We start from the raw sequence: 20,302 nt of genomic DNA, 5'->3' as shown, positions 1-20,302 counted from the left end.
GAGTCTAACCGTGTTTCCATTGTTCCCATATCAGTTTTAATTGTTCCTATTTGTGATCCCAAATTCAATATTGCACCCATCAACTGCTCCATGTTAACTGGTTCAAAATTCTTTTCGCTCCTAACATTTGCCGTAAAACTAACGTCCTTCGGCATAGCCGTAATGCTATCTGTGTTCGATACTATTCCAGAGTCTTCTATCGTTAATCTCGTATTCTGAAAATATTGTGATTGTGAAAAATTTTGAATTGGTTCCGGACTATTTTCCCTGCTTATTAAATTATTTTCTACTTCATTATTCATCAAACTGTTCTCCTGTGTTGGCGAGTTCGCCATGTTAACAATTTCGTCATTCTCACTATTCATCATTTTCGCCTTTTTCATCGATCGCGTAATCATTTACAAAACATACAAAACTCGTCACAATACGAAAATTACAGATAATATAACACGTTATCACCAACAATACCATTCACATGAAATGCTTCCCTCAAACACGACTAACGAACAATTGAAATCTTCATAATTGCACAAAATTGTCAAACCCGTGTACAAGACAACAAAAATTAAATTCTGAAAAAAATATCATTAGAAGAATGACAATTACCAAATCTACACATGCAATATAGACTACAATTACTAAACTACAAATTACTACAACAATACTGCTGTCTGCTACTTTTACTATCAGAAGAATTCCAAGGGACGATCCGAAGCAGCGATCGCCATGTGCATGAGGGCTTAATTATTTATAATGCGAATATTTTTAATTTTAATAGCTGTATGTACGATTACGAAGTCTCGTAACCGATTGGCCCTGATTAGTATTTGTACGCAATCTGACTGCATAGAATAACAACAAAGCATGAAAGAAAACTTCCGTTAACACAATTAATTAATTAAGTCCCCAGCAACTATAAAAGCTACGAAACAACAAAACACAAGTGTAGCTGTTTTGTGTGTGGAAGTGTGATTCAACGTACGCATCTGGCACGGTTCTTCCTTAATACGACAAGATATTTTAAATACCATTTATACTGAAGTAATTAAAAAATAAACACAAATACTATAATTGCACATAGAAACCAGAAATACAGTCTAATACAAGAACATGAGCCAGATGCTTTGTCGACTGAACCTGTGACCAAGGGGCATTATTGTTTCACACATTTGAAATAAAAAATTTTTCTTTATCTTTATATATATTGACGAAAAGCACTCTGATCATTTCAGTATCTCCATTCGAACAACATGTGCTGTCTAGCCCATCAAACAACTGCATACAACATGGCCTCAAATAGTACAGCTATCAAGATCCTCTCAGCAAGATCTGCACAAGCACTCACTACGACGACATCTCAACAACGACTGACTACCGCTACTTCTCAACAAGCACTCTCCACCACGACTTCTCGATAAGAACTGCCAGTGGAGGCGGCGGAATAAAACTCTTTGGCGCAATCTCTGGCGCTGTGGCTCAGTGTAGCCACCTTTCAATATTGCGTTTCTAATTATAATCCATCCCAAAAACCATCAATGTAAAACTGCAAAATTTTATTGTTGTCAAGAAAAAGTTTAACTATGAATTACGTAACTTCAGTCAAATTAATTAAAGAATAACGTCAGCTTTGATATTAAAGAATAACGTAAGCTTTGGTAATAAATACAGCCACGTATTATGAAAGCCCACCAGCAGATAATAGAGTATAGTAAAACAGAGTAAGTATACTCATGTTGCAGTTCGATGTAGCAGTCAGATGGCGATCCAGTAACAGTAAAAAAAGGTAAGGAACAGTTTTGAGTTATTGCAGATAACGACTGAGGGCCACGACGACGACACATTCTGTGTTTCGTCGAAATAATCTGACAATCGCTTTTAAAAAGCAGCAGTTAAATTTGTATGCGAAGATTGAGAAAGATAATAAACGTCAAAGGGAAGATTTTATTTGTTATTATTAAGCAAGAGATAGAAATCCTAAGGAAAGGTTTCATAGTTTATTGTAAAAGGGAAGGTTATCACTGACAAAAGAGATATAAAGGAGATGGGAAGGTTTCACGTGGCGACATCCAATCGGTAAGATTCTTTAGTGAATCTACTGTGAAAATGAATATACTGACTCTGATAATTCTATGAATAAGCTAGTGTTAAGTGGCGCAACGCTTATACTAAACTGTATACCTTTAATTCACGGCCCATTGGCAATTGTGTTTGCTCTATTGACTCTGCGTTGAAAAGTGTTTGTTCAGTGTTGAATCCGCTTTAAACAGTGGTATATTTTGTTGCGTATGCTAATTATAGACAAAGTCCCGCAGAATAATTACTCGTTCTCAAAGTAATTATAGACAATGTCCCGCAGAATAATTACTCGTTCTCAAAGTGATAAAAGTGTAGAAAATACTGACGATAAATTCTTTTCAGGAATAGACAGAAATAATACGTGTGAAAAACCCTGTAGTGAAACTTTAGGTGAATAGACATTCGAGAGTAGTAATAATATGGAATCTTTTGACGAACAATCAACTTCAGATATGCCAACTGATAATGAGACATTAGTGCAAAATAATTTGTATTTAAATGCAACAGACGCTACACAGCCACAAATTACGCGTAGCAGACATAATAGTTTCAGTAACGAAACCACTATAATGTAGTCAAACAGTGTGACTCCATTACGTGCCGAAACAGATTCAAACGGTACACAGCTACACAATCTGCGTAACAGATACCACAGTTTTATTGACAAAAATTCCGAAACCACGGAAGATGTGACACGATTACAATCGTCTGAGGATGTTCAAATGAACAGAGATGTACAACCTTTAACAACGAATACAAATACACACAGAAGTCAATCCGAAACGGATCCAATAATGACATTTTTGCTACAAATGAGACAAGACATGAATCAAAACTTTAACAGAAGGGCACAAGAATCAGCAGACCTAAAAAACGAAATCAAGGCAGAACGCACACACACAGATCAGAAATTAGACAAAATGTACCAAAATTTAAAACACGAAATCAAAGTAGAAATTCAAGCAGTCGCTGAAAAATCAAACCAAGAATTCCACGCGAAGATTCAAGAAATAATAGACAAACAAGAATCATTCGCGGATAGCATACGAGAAACAATCACAGAGAACTTTTCTAAACAAAACGCTCACATTAATGAACGTTTTAATAATCACACAGAAAACTGTTTACTGCGTCACCACAAACTGGTGCGATCGCAGAATAAAGAACGAAAAGAACTATCACAAACAATTAATAAACAGCGACAGGACGACAAAAAGAAAGGGTTAGCTCAGGGAACCAGAAATCGAAAAGGTGAAGGAGACAAATATTCAAGTACAAGAGAGGCTCACGGAAATCCAATCACATACAACTGAGGCGAAAAGTTCTACACACACTGAAATCCAGAATATTAGGGATAAATTAACAGAAGAATTTCTGACACTAACTGACAAAATGGAACACATAGAAATCAATCAAGACTCAGAAATTTTGAAAGCAGTATTTAAGAAAGAAACCAAAAGTAATCGTAAATTACGAAACGAATTGAAACAAAAGATCAACGAACTCACTACAAGAATAGACATGTTAGATACTACCAATGACAGTAAATCAGATGACACTACACTAGGGTGACCAAATTATTTTCGGTGAAAACTGGGACACATTCACCCGGGTGCCAATGGACACCTCATTCCACATGTACCCAGGTTTCTTAATTTTAAATATTATTGTTTTGTTGATACATTTTGTTAACCCGATTGTTATAACTAATACGAGTATACAAAAGATTGATATAATCTAGATTATCTGCATAATTAATTACATTTAATAAACGGATACAGTAATAAAGAAATTTATTACGATTTTACAAAATTTTGCAGCCATTCAACTTTTAATCAATTAATATTAACATGAGCTTTAATATTACTGAGCACTTGTAGATGGAATTGACTGTCCTTGGAGAAAAGGGTATTTTTCACTGCCTCCAACCTTCTTGATCATGTCTTTGTTCTTTGAGACACAGTAATAAAACTCGGCACAATCCATTTTGTAGTTGTACAGGATCTGCAGGATTGCTTCAAGAGAGTCCATTCTGTTTCTTTCATCAGTCCACTGGATATTCATGGACGAAAATATTCTTTCCACATTGGCATTATGGGCTGGGATTGCAAATAAATACCTTGCAATTATTACCAACTCAGAGTAATGCTGAAGACAGTCATAGCTTTTAAAAAAACTCACCCACTTCTCATGACATTCCAATGGTGTTTTTTTTTTCATCACTCCACTTGTGAAGACTTTCTTCAACAAAATTTGTCAGTATGCCGAACTGATAAAAGAGAATGGAATCATCGATTTCAATCTCTTTACTCTTCAAATAAGAAACTGTCTCTTCAACACTTTCCCATTTTGGCACTCTCTTCAGTAACATCCAATCAAACACCGGCGATGAGGGTAAATATGAGACGCTCCACTTGCTGAGATATTCTACACAAGTGTCATAAAACTTGTTAACTTCTTCTCTAAAACTCCTTTCGGCTGCTTCTGATACTACTGCTCTTTTAAGGACAGATTTAACATTAAAAGAAACGAACTACTGTTCTCTCCTCTTAGTAACAGTTTCCAGAGTATTTTTCAAAACATCATTTACCTCTATTACACTTTTCGTGCTTCCCTCAATTTCCTTTATCCCATGCTGCAAAGTGCTAAGCTGACTGTGAATGAACCAGAATGAACCATAAGTAGGCTTCACTTAAAGGGTTACTGAAAAACTGAACCAATATCTTGGGGGCTTTGGCTTCATTTAGGAAAAATCTTTTAACTGTTCAAACAGGCGGATTACTCTTTCAACTGCTGGAAACAGTGATAACCAGCAAGTTTTCGAGTGACACATCACATTCATATATTCAGTTACCACATAATCACAGAACTCCTTAAGCCTATCTGTTCTAACAGTATATACGTAAAAGTGTGAGTATACCTTCATGACGATAGTTTCAACATCACAGCTTATACTGTCATCAGATGTCTGCACGCAATTGCGTCAAACATGTACAGGGCACCCTATGCCTTCCATGTTTTCATATATTGTTGCCTTTAATTTGGTAAATACGTTGCATTTGCCTTGTCTTTTTAAACCACCAAAGTTTGTGTTGGTGTTGTCTCCACAAAATGCCACACATTTATTTTTCTCAAGATCAAACATTTCGATAGTACTCATACAAAATCTTGAAATTTCGTCAGATGTTTCATTAGGTAGGGAACTCACCTTCAAAAGTTTGGTCTGAATTCCCTGATGAATATCAAAAAACTGAACGACAAACGAAAATATTTTAGTGGCCTTATGATTGCTGGTATCAGGGGATATCCCTTAGAAAGAAGATTTTTTGATGTATTCAAGGCTTTCCTTTACACTCTGGGTGCAATAACTCCTTTCCTTAAGGCTGACACTTTAGTTCTTGCTGAACTAAACTTTTTTGCAACGGAAGAATCATCAAACATAATGCTGTTAAGCTTATTAGTACAATCACTAGATCTACAAGTTTGGTGATGTTTTACCGTGTGGTAGGCTAATGTAGACTCGGCTGCTCGAACTTTCGTCTCTTCACTTGACTGATGTTTCACAAAATAATTTTGTATAGTTTTACTGCAGATCGGTGCAGTGTATCTGTTAATGTGTTTCTTTGCTCTGATGTGATCAACTATGTCGGAACGTCCACCATGACTTATACTAATAAAACAGTTACATACGGAACACTCTGCTTCGTAATCAAAACGACCTTTCATAATGAAATCCCATTCCTTGGAATAACAGTCACTGAACTTGCAGGCACGTTTCGGTATTGCGTTTCACAGTTGTTCTTGTTGTTGTTGTTGTTGTGGTCTTCAGTCCTGAGACTGGTTTGATGCAGCTCTCCATGCTACTCTATCCTGTGCAAGCTTCTTCATCTCCCAGTACTTATTGCAACCTACATCCTTCTGAATCTGCTTAGTGTATTCATCTCTTGGTCTCCCTCTACGATTTTTACCCTCCACTCTGCCCCCCAATGCTAAATTTGTGATCCCTTGATGCCTCAAAACATGTCCTACCAACCGGTCCCTTCTTTTTGTCAAGTTGTGCCACCAACTCCTCTTCTCCCCAATTCTACTCAATACCTCCTTATTAGTTATGTGATCTACCCATCTAATCTTCAGCATTCTTATGTAGCACCACATTTCGAAAGTTTCTCTTCACCACTCGTCCAAACTTGTTATCGTCCATGTTTCACTTCCATACATGGCTACACACCATACAAATAATTTCAGAAACGACTTCCTGACACTTACTCTATACTCGATGTTAACAAATTTCTCTTCTTCATCAACGCTTTCATTGCCATTGCCAGTCTACATTTTATATCCTCTCTACTTCGACCATCATCAGTTATTTTGCTCCCCAAATAGCAAAACTCCTTTACTACTTTAAGTGTCTCATTTCCTAATCTAATTCCCTCAGCATCATCTGACTTATTTCGACTACATTCCATCATCCTCGTTTTGCTTTTGTTGATGTTCATCTTATATCCTACTTTCAAGACACTGACCTTTCCGTTCATCTGCTCTTCCAAGTCCTTTGCTGTCTCTGACAGAATTACTATGTCATCGGCGAACCTCAAAGTTTTTATTTCTTCTCGATGGATTTTAATACCTACTCCAAATTTTTCTTTTGTTTCCTTTACTGCTTGCTCAATATACAGATGGAATAACATCGGGGAGAGGCTACAACCCTGTCTCACTCCCTTCCCAACCACTGCTTCCCTTTCATGCCCGTCGACTCTTATAACTGCCATCTGGTTTCTGTACAAATTGTAAATAGCCCTTCGCTCCCTGTATTTTACCCCTGCCACCTTTAGAATTTGAAAGAGAGTATTCCAGTTAACATTGTCAAAAGCTTTCTCTAAGTCTACAAATGCTAGAAACGTAGGTTTGCCTTTTCTTAATCTTTCTTCTAAGACAAGTCGTAAGATCAGTATTGCCTCACGTGTTCCAACATTTCTACGGAATCCAAACTGATCTTCCCCGAGGTCCGCTTCTACCAGTTATTCCATTCGTCTGTAAAGAATTCGCGTTAGTATTTTGCAGCTGTGACTTATTAAACTGATAGTTCGGTAATTTTCACATCTTTTTCACAGTACTGCAGCAATAATACCACTAATATGAGAAAAAACTACTGCAGTTTGTCTGACAAACATCAAATACTACACAGTTCTGACAATGAGTGTGTAAGTGGCGCGACAATCGGACGGTTTCCTAGCTCTGTTAAAATAATACAGCTTACTACTTGTTAGCCAAAGTACCGCTCAAAGTAAATTATTGCCTGAGTGTATCAATACTGATACTGTGATTACTAGTATGGGACAATGGAGGTTTTAGACAAATAAGCTGAAATATATTAATTTCTTGTGTTGTATTTCCTTTAATATAGCGAAATCCCAAAAATTTGAGAAAGTTTCACGAAATGTATTTAAAAACTGAATTCCGGGACTTTTGAGCGTCCCAAAACAAATTTTCGTGACACCAGAACACAGGGATGAAAACCGGGACAGTCCCGGTTTTCCAGGACGTTTGGTCACCCTACACTACACCAGTCTCAGTTCAACAGATTTCTAATAGTAAAGATACGCAAATTACAAATGTGCAACAAACAATCGCAGACCTAGAATCACGTAATAATCTGTTACATCCGAAAATCAATTCTTTACAGCAAAGGATAGCTGACACAAAAGAAACAACTGCAAACAATCAATTCCAACAGAACACACACCATTACGACATGCCTCAGATGCACAATACATGTAATGTCGGTAGACTTTTGACAGTAAGAGATCTTAAGCAGGCAGAAAGAGACACAAATTCATATTCACAACGTTACGAAAATAATTACACACAAAGATATGACGGTTTCGACCACAAGCGTTTCCTTTCAGTGAAAAAGTTTAAAACATTTGAAAACGACAGGACGCAAATACATCCACTGGACTGGATCCAACAATTCATTGCGGCACTCCCACCATCATGGCCAGTTCAACATAAGCTAGAATTTATTATTAGTTTTCTTGAAGGGGAACCAGCGAGAAGAATGCGACCAATTGCTAGAAAGTGTTTTTCAGTAGAAACATTCCAGGAAGCATTTGTAGCAGCATATTGGTCAGATACCACACAGAGTAGCATTAAAGATCTGCTAATTAGTCTACCAAATTTCGAGAATTCTAATTTCCCAGAAATCACACAATTTTTCGAGTATATGGTTGAACAAAACCAATACCTCAATGAGCCATACAGTCAATCCGCATTAATACAGCTGTGTATTTCAAAACTTCCCAGAGCATTAAAAGTGTCATTATTAACAGACTAGCAAAAGGACAGTGTGTACGCATTTAGAGACATCCTGCAATTCCTAGAGGTACACCAGGCAGAACTTTTCACGGCGTAACACAAAACAGAAAAACAATGCTAATTTTGAGCAAACACGATTAGTCAATAACAATCGTAATAAACGCTTTCGCAGCAAAAATGAAAATTTTAATCGATAATACACACAGGGATTTAATGAACAGCAGTATGATAACAATGTACATTACAATTCAAGACAGCAACAAAGCCATCCAAATAACACGACACATATACGACAGGAAATGCCGAACCGGTCAAACTTTCACATGACTCATCGCCAAGAAAAGGCGACAGGTGCAAACAATTATATGGGTCAGCCGCAAAATACACAAAACGAACAAAGACAGCCTTTTCAGAGAAACACGCGTGCCTCGCCGTATAACCACAGTTGCGATGACAGAAGGAGAGAAAACGAACACCGACCGCAAGGACATTCTACAATGATAATTTTCATAGAAATTCAAACAGTGCACAACAACCAAGTTATCGTATGAATGTAGCAGACAAAAGATTTCATCCGCCACCTACCGCTAATAATCAAAACGGTAGAACAGTACAGCACATAGAAAACACGTAACACTCCCCAACAGAAAATGAAATGTCAGAACATTTATGACTAGAGATAGCCTGTGATGAATCTCTAAATGACGACACTATGGATAAGGACAGAGAAAAGATAACGATCGAGAATGCCATTACATTCGACGACGTGCGAGACACATTGTTACACGAAAAACCGATCATGCAGAAAACTATATGCCACCCAATAATCCAGATAAATTTAAAGTCACAAAATATTTTAGCAATAATTGATTCATGCTCACCAATGTGCGTAATTAACGAAGACATATTTAACAGATGCAATAGCAATAATGATTACCCATTACACAAAACTAAAGTTAACGGAGCATTTCCAGGAAAAAACAGACACAATTAACGTTTGTTTTTGCAGGGCAAATTTTCCACAGCAATTGTTGGATAGTTTCACATTTAACAACTGATATAATATTAGGAATGAATGTTCTCGTACAGTACGAAGCAAAGATTGACTTTAAATCGTCATACCTAACATTACAGAAGGAAGAAAGTGAAGTGGTAGTGAGATTTCAAAACACAGTATCCTCTGAAGAACAAAATATGCACAGGATCAAGATTGTTGCAGATTCTAAGGATAACGATTGTTATCTCACACTATACACGAATGCACATAATGATGACATGGCAGAGGAACAGGAGTATAATGTATTAGAGACAATTACACGCAAGGTTGGAGATAGTATAGCAAAAGACGACACAGAACGCACAGAATTAGAAAATATTCTTGTGCAACATAAAACAGTTTTTAACAACGTTCCAGGAACGATGAGAGGATTTATGTACAAATTTCAGGTGGAACCACACGAGACTTTCAAAGCAAAACACTATCCAGTCCCGCATATAGACACAGAAGCAGTTAAGAAAGAGTTACGAGCAATGATTGATCAGGGTATTATTGAACCAGCAGCAAGCCAATATATAAATCCACTACACATCGTTGAAAAGAAGGATGGATCACGCCGTTTAGTTTTAGATTCACGTGAGGTTAATAAAATAATCATTACAGAAACTGACCGACCACAGACGTTAGAAGAGTTACTGCAAAAGTTTCATGGCACCCTCGATCTCAAATCAAGATTTTGGCAAATCCAGGTGCATCCAAATTGCCGAAAGTATACGGCATTCATTTGCTTTGGTGAATGTTACCAATTTTCTAAACTTCCGTTTGGACTAACGATTTCATCTGCAGCCTTTATACGAGGCATGAATACAATTCTCCCACAGGATCTTAAAAACAAAATTACTACATATGTAGATGACATTCTAATCCCAGCAGAAAACTGGGAACAGCACAACTACACCCTTCAACAATTATTGAATACATTCGAGCAGAACGGTGTAACTATAAACCTCCGTAAACCTGAGTTTGGAAAAGCCTCAATAAAATTTCTAGGTCATATCATTTCACAAACAGGTATTGCACCAGACTCCGACAAATTGCAAGCATTGAATGATACCGACGTGCCAACAAATAAGAAGGAACTTCGGAGCTTTTTTGGCCTTATTAATTATTTTAGTAAATTCATTCATTATAAAGCATTAGACACACCCTTGCTATACCAGCTCACAAGTAAAAACACAATTTAGCCATGGAAAGAAGACGCTGAAGCTCAATTAGAGAATTTGAAAGAAGCGTTACTAAGAGCACCTTTATCACATCCTGACCCAACACAAAACTTTTCCATTGCAACAGATAGTTCAACTAAGCTAGGAGTACATATTTTCCACGAAGTAGAGGAGGACGGTAAGACAATCGTTAAACATATTGCGTTTACAAGCAGAATATTTTCTCCAGCAGAGCGCAATTACTCTGCAACAGAATTAGAGACGCTATGTGTAGTATGGGCATTTAAGAGATTCCGTCATTATCTATATGGAAGACACACCACAGTATATCCAGTTTTTATTATCAGCAAAACTTACGCATGATAGATTAATCCGTTGGAAATTATATCTACAAGAGTTCGACTTTACTATTGTACACATTCCAGGCACGCAGAATATTGTTGCCGACGCACTATTGAGATCTATTCAGCATAAACGACTAGAGGAAGAAAATACCTTCTGCCACAACAACCATAGTATTATGTATATAAAACAAGTATCTTTCGAAAACTTTATATCATCAGCATTACAGGACATAGAGAGAGAACAGCAGAAATATGAAACACTAAAAGAGATTGTAACGCTTTGGCGACACAAGAGCAGCGCAAAAATCAGACATAATTACACTATACATCAAAATATTCCGCTTATTCGCTCGTACCCAGACGGCAACAATTGGCTTTTATGGATTCCAGAAGGGATGAGAAACAAATTGATATGGTATATGCACCTAAGCTATGCACATTACGGAGCTGGGAAATGCTTTCTAATTCTTCGACAAAATTGTCACTTCAACAACATGGAAAAACACATTCGCAAAGTTATACCATCCTGCAAGATATCTCAGAAAGCTAAATCATCTACAGTATCACATATTCCACCACTGTATCCCATCATACCGGTTGAGTTAAGACACATGGCAGCAGTAGATCTTTTCGGTCAAATCCCCAGAACAAGTAAACGTTATAGTTATATTCTAGTAGCCGTAGAACTGACATCCAAATTTGTAACATTTTCTCGACTAAGGAAAGCAACAGCTAGATCAGTATCAAGAACATTTGTAAGAGATTTACATGTACAGAAGGTTATTTCAGATAACGGACCGCAGTTTAGGTCAGACATATGGAAATAAATGTTAGAGAGTAAGAACATAACACCAATTTACATATCAAGATATCACAATTCTTCTAACCCGTCAGAAAGAATAATGAAAGAGATTGGGAAACTTTGTAGAATTTATTGCCACAGAAAGTATACAACATGGGACGAATACATTTCAGTTTCAGGAAGTAATAAATGCAATACCTAATGAGTCAACGACGCTCTCACCAACGAGAGGAAACCATCATATTTCAAACACAAAGAAATTCTTAAAATAGAAAAACCTTCTTACAGGGATACATATTGACAGAGTATAACAATGCGCTTTTTGACACATTCCAGCAAGCCCGAATACAGTGAGCTACTAATGGGTTATTTACGTGCACAACAGGTCACCTCGATTCGACTGCAGATAAATACACTAAACATTAATAGCAGTCTTAGAAGCGTTCTCGCAGGACATTTATTTCACACTATGTAAGGTAAGTGAAGCAATTAACAGAACTACTTTAAATGTAAATGTATAACACGTACAACTAATTTTTATACAGTAGAATCAATTAGATGTATTCTTTAACCCATGCATGCAGCATTGTTGTCATAGTTCACAAAAATAAAAACAGTTTTAATTATAATATAAGTATTGAATACGGAGAAATGTGAATAAATGCTTTACAGGTCATGCCGAGAGCTGACGCGATTTTCCAGATCCAGAGAGATGTTGAAGTGATGCCGTGTGCTGACGATTATTAACCATGAATATTTTGTTATAGGTAATACAGAGAGATATTGAAGTCATGCCATGCGCTGATGATTATTAACAATGTATATTTTATTATAGGCTATGCAGAGAGATGACACGAGATACAAAGGAGAGAGGAGAATGAAGATGTTAGTATCTAAGGAATATAATTTAGTAATGGTTTATTTTGATAACAGGTGACATAGCGCAGCGCAGCACTATAGATGGAAAAACCACATTAAATTGCTTATTATGTGTACTTTGCTATTCGAAAAATTTTTTCTGCATTGAATATGATATCTTTTGCATCAGATACATACATAGGAAAAACAGATCACACCAAATGTCAGCATACCGATTCGCACTCTATGTAAAATACAAATATTTTCTCTTAATAACAATGACGATGTGTGCTGCACAACTCATACATAATAGATAGTCGACTCACAATATGACTCGTAACTGACGAACACATTACTGAACATACTGAAGTTACAGAAAGTGACATAGTTTGTCAAAATGTAGTTTCATATTTCAAAAACTGTCAATTCACAACCTGTGAAGTAATATAACAGTGTCTTTACGTAATTGTTTATATGAGAACCAGATTATGATTTATTTAGAGTCACAGAAAGTGACATAGTTTGTATAAAGGTATTTGTCTATTTTATTTAGAATGTTGAAGTCTAGAAATATTTGTTTATGTTATTGACTGTCACGTAATGTAATACGTATTGTAGGCTGAATTCACTACAGATGGAAAATGTGTTTTTTATGTAATTGTTTAAAACTATAAACCTTTTCTACAGTCACACAAGGTGACATATTTGGTCCTTTTAAAAGTAAAATAAGTAATTTTTATAAGTACAAAGGAAAGAGATGATGTAAAATTTGGTAATAGCGGTATCAACCATATCCGTGAACCTTTTGTCAAAATGATTACACCTGTACCTTAATTCCTGTGCATCCCCATGGTTATGGAGCACAAACAAAGTGAATAGTGAGCCACGTTACTCCAATCTATGATGTTTGCTATGAGGTGTCGGCATACCAAGTTGCACACCACAATCATGATGTACATCAATAGGTGCTTGCATACCAAGATGCACTCCATCACTACTAATGGACAATGGGAGTTGGAACTTGTACCTCATGTAGCTGCGGCAACTCAGGCAATTCGACGGTTAACTTAGTGTTTCGTTACACTAAAACTATGGATCAAAGAGACGACGGAATCACATGGCGAAACCTGGTGTTGTGCTATGTGAGGGAAAGAAACGGACTTTTGAGTGCATTCACAGACAGTTGCCAGTGCTTTGACCATGCTATCCAATTCCTTTTTTTCCCCCCTTCCTTGAATAGGGTACTAATAGATGCCACTTTATAATGAAACGTAACCTAGGTTCTAATTTTTGACATCCATTACTATTAGAGATATAAATAACTTTTACTACCTGATGTAGACTTCCAACTTACTGACTCATATTATTTGTATATTTTGATGTATAGGCCTACTCTTTTGAATATTCTCTTTGTTAGACTTAGGAAAACAAATTTTTATGACAGTGTATGTATGTGCTTTGTTGAAAAAAAATTAACTTACTTATTAATACACATATTTCTATAATCAAATTTTCTCCTTACGTCAAATCCAAATGACTTAACTACGTAGGAAAATTTTACGGAAACCCAGTGGAGGGTTATGTAAGATGTGTATATTTCTATTGTCTATTGTCAAACCACAATTTAGGAAATATGTTTATATTTTATTAATAGGATTAAGTAGGAATAATTAATATTTGTCATGTTGGAAATAATTGTGGTAGCAGGGAATGTCTGCACCAAAGTGTTGTTGGCAAGAGGGACCGCAAATCGATATAATTTTAAAAAGGGCGGGAGAGACCGCGTATGGATACATTTTAAGAAAAGAGCGGTAAAGACCGCGCATTGATACATTTTGTAATGGTAGCAGAGATTGCCTGCATCAGAAAGCATTGTTGGCAGGAGAGACCGCACTTCGTAGGAAGTCAGTAGTAAGTGAGAGGTGAAGCGAGTTGGTAGCAGGTCTGAAGCGAGAGGCTGAGAGAAGCGGTGTGCCTGCTAGCCACCAGCCATGATATACAACAGATTATAAACGGATGTACAGAGACATCAGCTAACTATTATCATAAGAGGAACTAATATTATTGAATTATTTTTTTGAGAAACTCAAGACTACTGAAGGTATGTTTGCGCAATACTAGTCGTAAGATTATTGTAAAAAGTAAGTCCCATTTGAACGTTTGTAAAATCATTTCATTCAGAATATAATTAACTTGTGCCAGCAATATTGCATTTCTAATTATAATCCATCCCAAAAACCATCAACGTAAAACTGCAAAATTTTATTGTTGTCAAGAAAAAGTTTAACTATGAATTACGTAATTTCACTCAAATTAATTAAAGAATAACGTCAGCTTTGCTATTAAAGAATAATGTAAGCTTTGGTAATAAATACAGCCACTTATTATGAAAGCCCACCAGCAGATAATAGAGTATGGTAGAGTAAGTATATCCATGTCGCAGTACGATGTAGCAGTCATATGGCGATCCAGTAACAGTAAAAAAAGGTAAGGAACAGTTTTGGGTTATTGCAGACAACGACTGAGGGCCACGACGACGACACATTCAATGTTTCGTCGAAATAATCTGACAGTCGCTTTTAAAAAGCAGCAATTAAATATGTATGCGAAGATTGAGAAAGAGAATAAATTTCAAAGGGAAGATTTCATTTGTTATTATTAAGCAAGAGATAGAAATCCTAAGGGAATGTTACATAGGTTATTGTAAAAGGAAAGGTTATCATTAACAAAAGACGTATAGAGGGAGACGGGAAGGTTTCACGTACTCTATTAGCCTTTCAATATCCTCATATACTTTCTCTATCTCTTCATCTTCAACTTACGACGTCGGCATGTAAGCCTGAACTGCTCCTGTGATAACATTTTCTGCTGCTGTTGATATTACCCTATATTCATCTAACCAGCAACCTTTGCCTTCTTTCGATTTCATTTCACTGACCCCTACGATATCTAGATGGAGTCTTTGCGTTTCACTTTTCAGATTTTATAGCTTCCCTACCACGTTCAAACTACTGACATTCCACGCCCCGACTCGTAAAACGTTATCCTTTCATTGGTTAATCAATCTTTTTCTCATGGTCACCTCCCCTTTGACAGTCCCCTCCTGGAGATCCGAATGGGGAACTATTTAGGAATCTTTTACCAATGGAGAGATCATCACTTTACTTTTCCAATTACGGGCCACAATTCCTGTGGATGTACGTTATGTGCCTTTAATGCAGTGGTTTCCACTGCCTTCTGCATCCTTATACCGTTGATCACTGCTGACTCTTCTGCCTCCAGGGGCAGTTTCTCACACCACGGGCGCGCTCCAAGGACAAGAGAGTGCCTTGAACCTCTTTCCGCTCCTACGCCCTCTTTGACAAGGCCGTTGGCAGCATAATAGAAAAAGACTTATGCTGGAAGTCTCTTGGCCACCAATGCAGGTTAAATTTAAGCGGAGGAGGGTTTCGAAAGGGGGACCGAGAAATTTAGATTCCTAATCAATGATGCTTCCCGTAGACCAAGGGTTTCCTCGTACCAATCAAATTTGTCCATTTCAGTAAATCTTACGCCCATTATAGGCCAATATTTCCGCTACAGCTACAACAGCGTGCCATCCATACCAGTTGACTTGATGGTCATTTTGACTTTCGTGAGGACGAACAAATCCAGTTCCTTTCGGTTTTTAGGTACCGACAGTTCGTTGTGTTCCACCGGCACTCATTCATTTTATTTATGCATTGTCATTTTAGATGTAACAAATATGAATTGAAAGTGATTGAAAATGATTCTGGGAACTTGTGGCTGTCTCCCTGGTTGATTTGCTCAAGACGCAGAGTGTTGTGATTTTTTTTTCTCACTTGCATTACTTTATCACGTGATGGAAGAGACTAAAAGCTGAAATCTGGCCTGTATTCTTCTGTGTGAAAAATCTGCATCCGCCTGACAAGCAGAGATTCATATTACAATTTTGAACATTGAACAGATTTTAAACTTTCAAGATTGCTAAAATCATGACCGGTTTCGGCAATTCTCTGTTGCCATCTTCTGATCTATGTTTACATCATTACACAAGGAGAAGAGGGCAACAGATAACTGTCGAAATCGGTCGTCTATATGAATAAATGATTTTAGCGATGTTGGTGGAGTCCATATTACTACAGGTCGACCCTACACTGACGATGTCAGAAATGTATATTGAATTTCTGCCTTATGGATTAAACGATTTGATTTCCTTGAGTTACCTGTTCTGATGTTTCATAAAATTATTCTTATTCTTGTCCGGGACTGCTGCGTCTTTTGCATGTTTTTGAGAACTGAGATATTTTAGCTTTGGCTGATCTTGTGGAGGCAGTCAACATTATTGACGGAGCAATTTTAGGTCCAGTTTTGATTGTAAATCCTTTAGGATGAAGCAATTTAGCCATCATAGGTGGCTTCCTCAGAATATCTTCTGTATTCTAGGGATAAAAACATTCGTTACCTCTCTTACACGGGCTATGGAGGGTGACGAGCAAAGCATGAGAGCAATAGTAAAACGCTTTAAGAATATCGCATCAAATCAACAGAGTCTTGCTGTTCGAAAAAAGCCGTGAAGTGTTTATCACATTACCATCCCTGCACTGTGTAAAAAGTTTGCTTGATACATTGACTAAAGTAGATGAAGAAATGAGGACCATCTATGATTCGGGAGGGGGGGAGGGAGGGAAGCGGAAGACTCATAAAAATATTTACGCCGAGCCGAGGCAGCTCTCCCACAAAATGCTGGCGTGCCAAGGCATATTAATCCGAATGACAGACATTCGTTACTGGCAGCGTCTGCATAATAATTTGTCAGTATGGTAATGAATGTTTTTAAATTCCGGTAGCCAGACGTTAAACGGTCTCCCGGGGGTTCCTTCCTAAATTAGAGATTTAATCAATTCTTAATGCCCGAATTATGCCTCTCGATGGTGTGCTCTTTGACGACTGCCATCTATTCGACGTCCATCTTTAATTTCTTTTTTCAGTGGCTACTTTCATTGGGAGCACAGTTTCTTTGAATCATGAAGCGAGATTTCTTAATTATCCTGCTCCGGCAAGGAGGTTAGGAGTGCATTTACATCGTTAAAGAATAAATATCAATTAAAAGTAATTTCAGAGGCAACGAGGTACAAGCGGAAACGGTAGGTGATATATCCAACATTTATTGTACTTTTGGCATCTGTAATGGAAGTGGTAGCTCATCCTTCACAGAAAGTCCACAAATAATCATGACCCTTCACGCTGTACGACAACGTGGTAATTGTTCGAAAATAACGTTTCATGCGCCAGATACGCTCAATGCAGTAATGTATGATAGCAGAAATGAGAGTCTCCCTGCATAATATATACACGTTCGATGAAAAAGATGGGACAGAGAAAATTCGTTGTAGAAGGAGTTACACATACATGCACCACTTCCTTGTAGTTTTTGTGCGGCCTAGAATAGATAGGCAATTGATAGAAATATATACACCTTACCCCGAACGATTAGTCGGTTTTGAGGTGATGTCATTCTCAAGCTCACTTACAACGTTACAGCGACCCTCAGGTTGTATGCAACATTGTAACGATGAAATTCTCCGGTGTATGTGGCCGCATTATCAATATGTAAAATTTATCCTAGGTATAGGCCTCTGTTACAAATTACCTTGCTCTGTGTGTTTTGCAAAATACCCTGAGTAAGTAAAACACTCTGAGGAAGGTCATCTGTAACAGTGACTGAAACGGTAGAGGAACTTTACATATTGAAAATGCTGTCACATATCTTGGAGAATTTTACGGACAGTAACAACGACCGCGGAAGTCTACGTTTATATTCTAACGATAACAATGTGAGGCCGCCATACAATTAGATGACAAATGTCATGGTATACCTCCTAATACCGTGTCGGACCTCCTTTTGCCCGTTTTATCACAACCATAGGTGGAAGCACAAGCGGCCAAAGACACTACTAGCTAGGGCATAGACACCTATGGTAAACTAACGTACACCAACAAGCGACTAACGTCGGCAAGCCCCTGCATATCAGCAACACTGAGTGGTAATTACCAGCTGCTATTAGAGCCGACCAACAGGCCACAGAAGGGACGCCGACGAGCTCGTCCACTGATGCACAAACAAACCGCCAGTATTACCTTACACTGTGCATCCGGTATATGACCTATCGGACACAAAAACAACAATAAACCTAACTGCTGCAGGTTGCTGACGCTGAACGAGAGCTCCACACCGGCACCCAGCGCCAGCCTCTGAGCAACACAACCGCACAACGTCAAAGGTATCGACATACATGATACCCACTACTAACAAAGCCTACCCTTGCACGACCTATCGCAGGCAGCAAGACATCCGCTGCTGCTCTTGCCACCGGTCCTAACTATCGCAGAGGTTTTTTCCCCTTGGCTCTTACCTTAGCACTTTTTTTCCTCTGCCCTTCAAACCGCTACCCTTCGTTCGACTTCGACCCAATCTATCTCCAGATGAGCGCGTATTAATGGTTAATCTAAACCAGACGTACGCAAACATCGCAGTACCCACATCCTGCGACACCTCACTTTACTGAATACTAACCCTTATGCAGAGATGGCAGTAGACCTTTTGAGTTGGCCGTCATGCCGGTGTGGGCGTGGAAGGGCTCCACCTCTTTAAGTAAAAAAAAAGTCCTTTTGCCCGGCATAGTGTAGCAACTCGGCGTGGCCTGGACTCAACAAGCCGTTGCAAGTCCCCTACAGAAGTTCTGAGTCACGCTGCCTCTATACCCGTCCATAATTTATGTACCATACATGTTAGATGGGATTCACGCAGGGCGATCTGGGTGCCCAAATCATTCGCTCGAATTGTCCAGAATGTTTTTCAAACAACTGTGTCCCGGTGACACAGCTGTCATCCATAAAAATTTCGTTGTTGTTTGGGAACGTGAAGTCCATAAATGGCTGCGAATGGTCTCCAGGTAGCCGAACATAACCATTTCCTATCAATGATGAATGTAAACACAGCCCACACCGTTACGAAGCCACCACCAGCTTCCACAGCGCCTTGTTGACATCTTTGGTCCATGGCTTCTGCGCCATACTCTACCATCAGCTCTGACGAACAGAAATCGGGACTCATCTGACCAGCTCAACGGTTTTCAGTCTTCTCGCGTCCAGCCGATGTTGTCATTAGCCCAGGAGGGTCAATACAAGCGACGTTGTGCTTCTAGCAAAGCAGCTCGCTTGCCATAGCCCATTAACGCCAAATTTGGTCGCACTGTCTTGGTACGTTAGTCGTACGTGCCACATTGGTTTATGAGGTTTTGTGTGTCCCGCCTGGACAGGCGGCGCGTGGGTCTGCTTCTGTGAACTGGTTCTGTAATATAGGCCGAGAGTGAAGGAAGCGAGTAGTAGCAGGAGAGGTGAAGCACTTCGATACTGCATGTAACTTTAATACTTTTAATAGAGTCAAAGTAAATACCAAATGCATGTATAACTTTGGCTAGGATGAGCACGTATGTGTGAAGCCGTTGTCAATGTATAATCCTGTCAAGCTAGGATGACTGTTCTGTATAATCTCAAAGCTAACAAATACTCATTGCTGTCCAAACATTAACCGAACGTAACTAATACAAAGTCTCGATAGGAAGCTAGCCCACTCGGTATTAGAAGCGATATTTCCAGGCCTTCTGCTCTTGATGAAATGGGC

Source organism: Schistocerca piceifrons, chromosome 4 (genome assembly GCF_021461385.2).
Source record: "Schistocerca piceifrons isolate TAMUIC-IGC-003096 chromosome 4, iqSchPice1.1, whole genome shotgun sequence".
NCBI lineage: Eukaryota > Metazoa > Arthropoda > Insecta > Orthoptera > Acrididae > Schistocerca > Schistocerca piceifrons.
The sequence above is the reverse complement of the archived record's forward strand: the minus strand, read 5'-3'. Positions refer to the sequence as shown.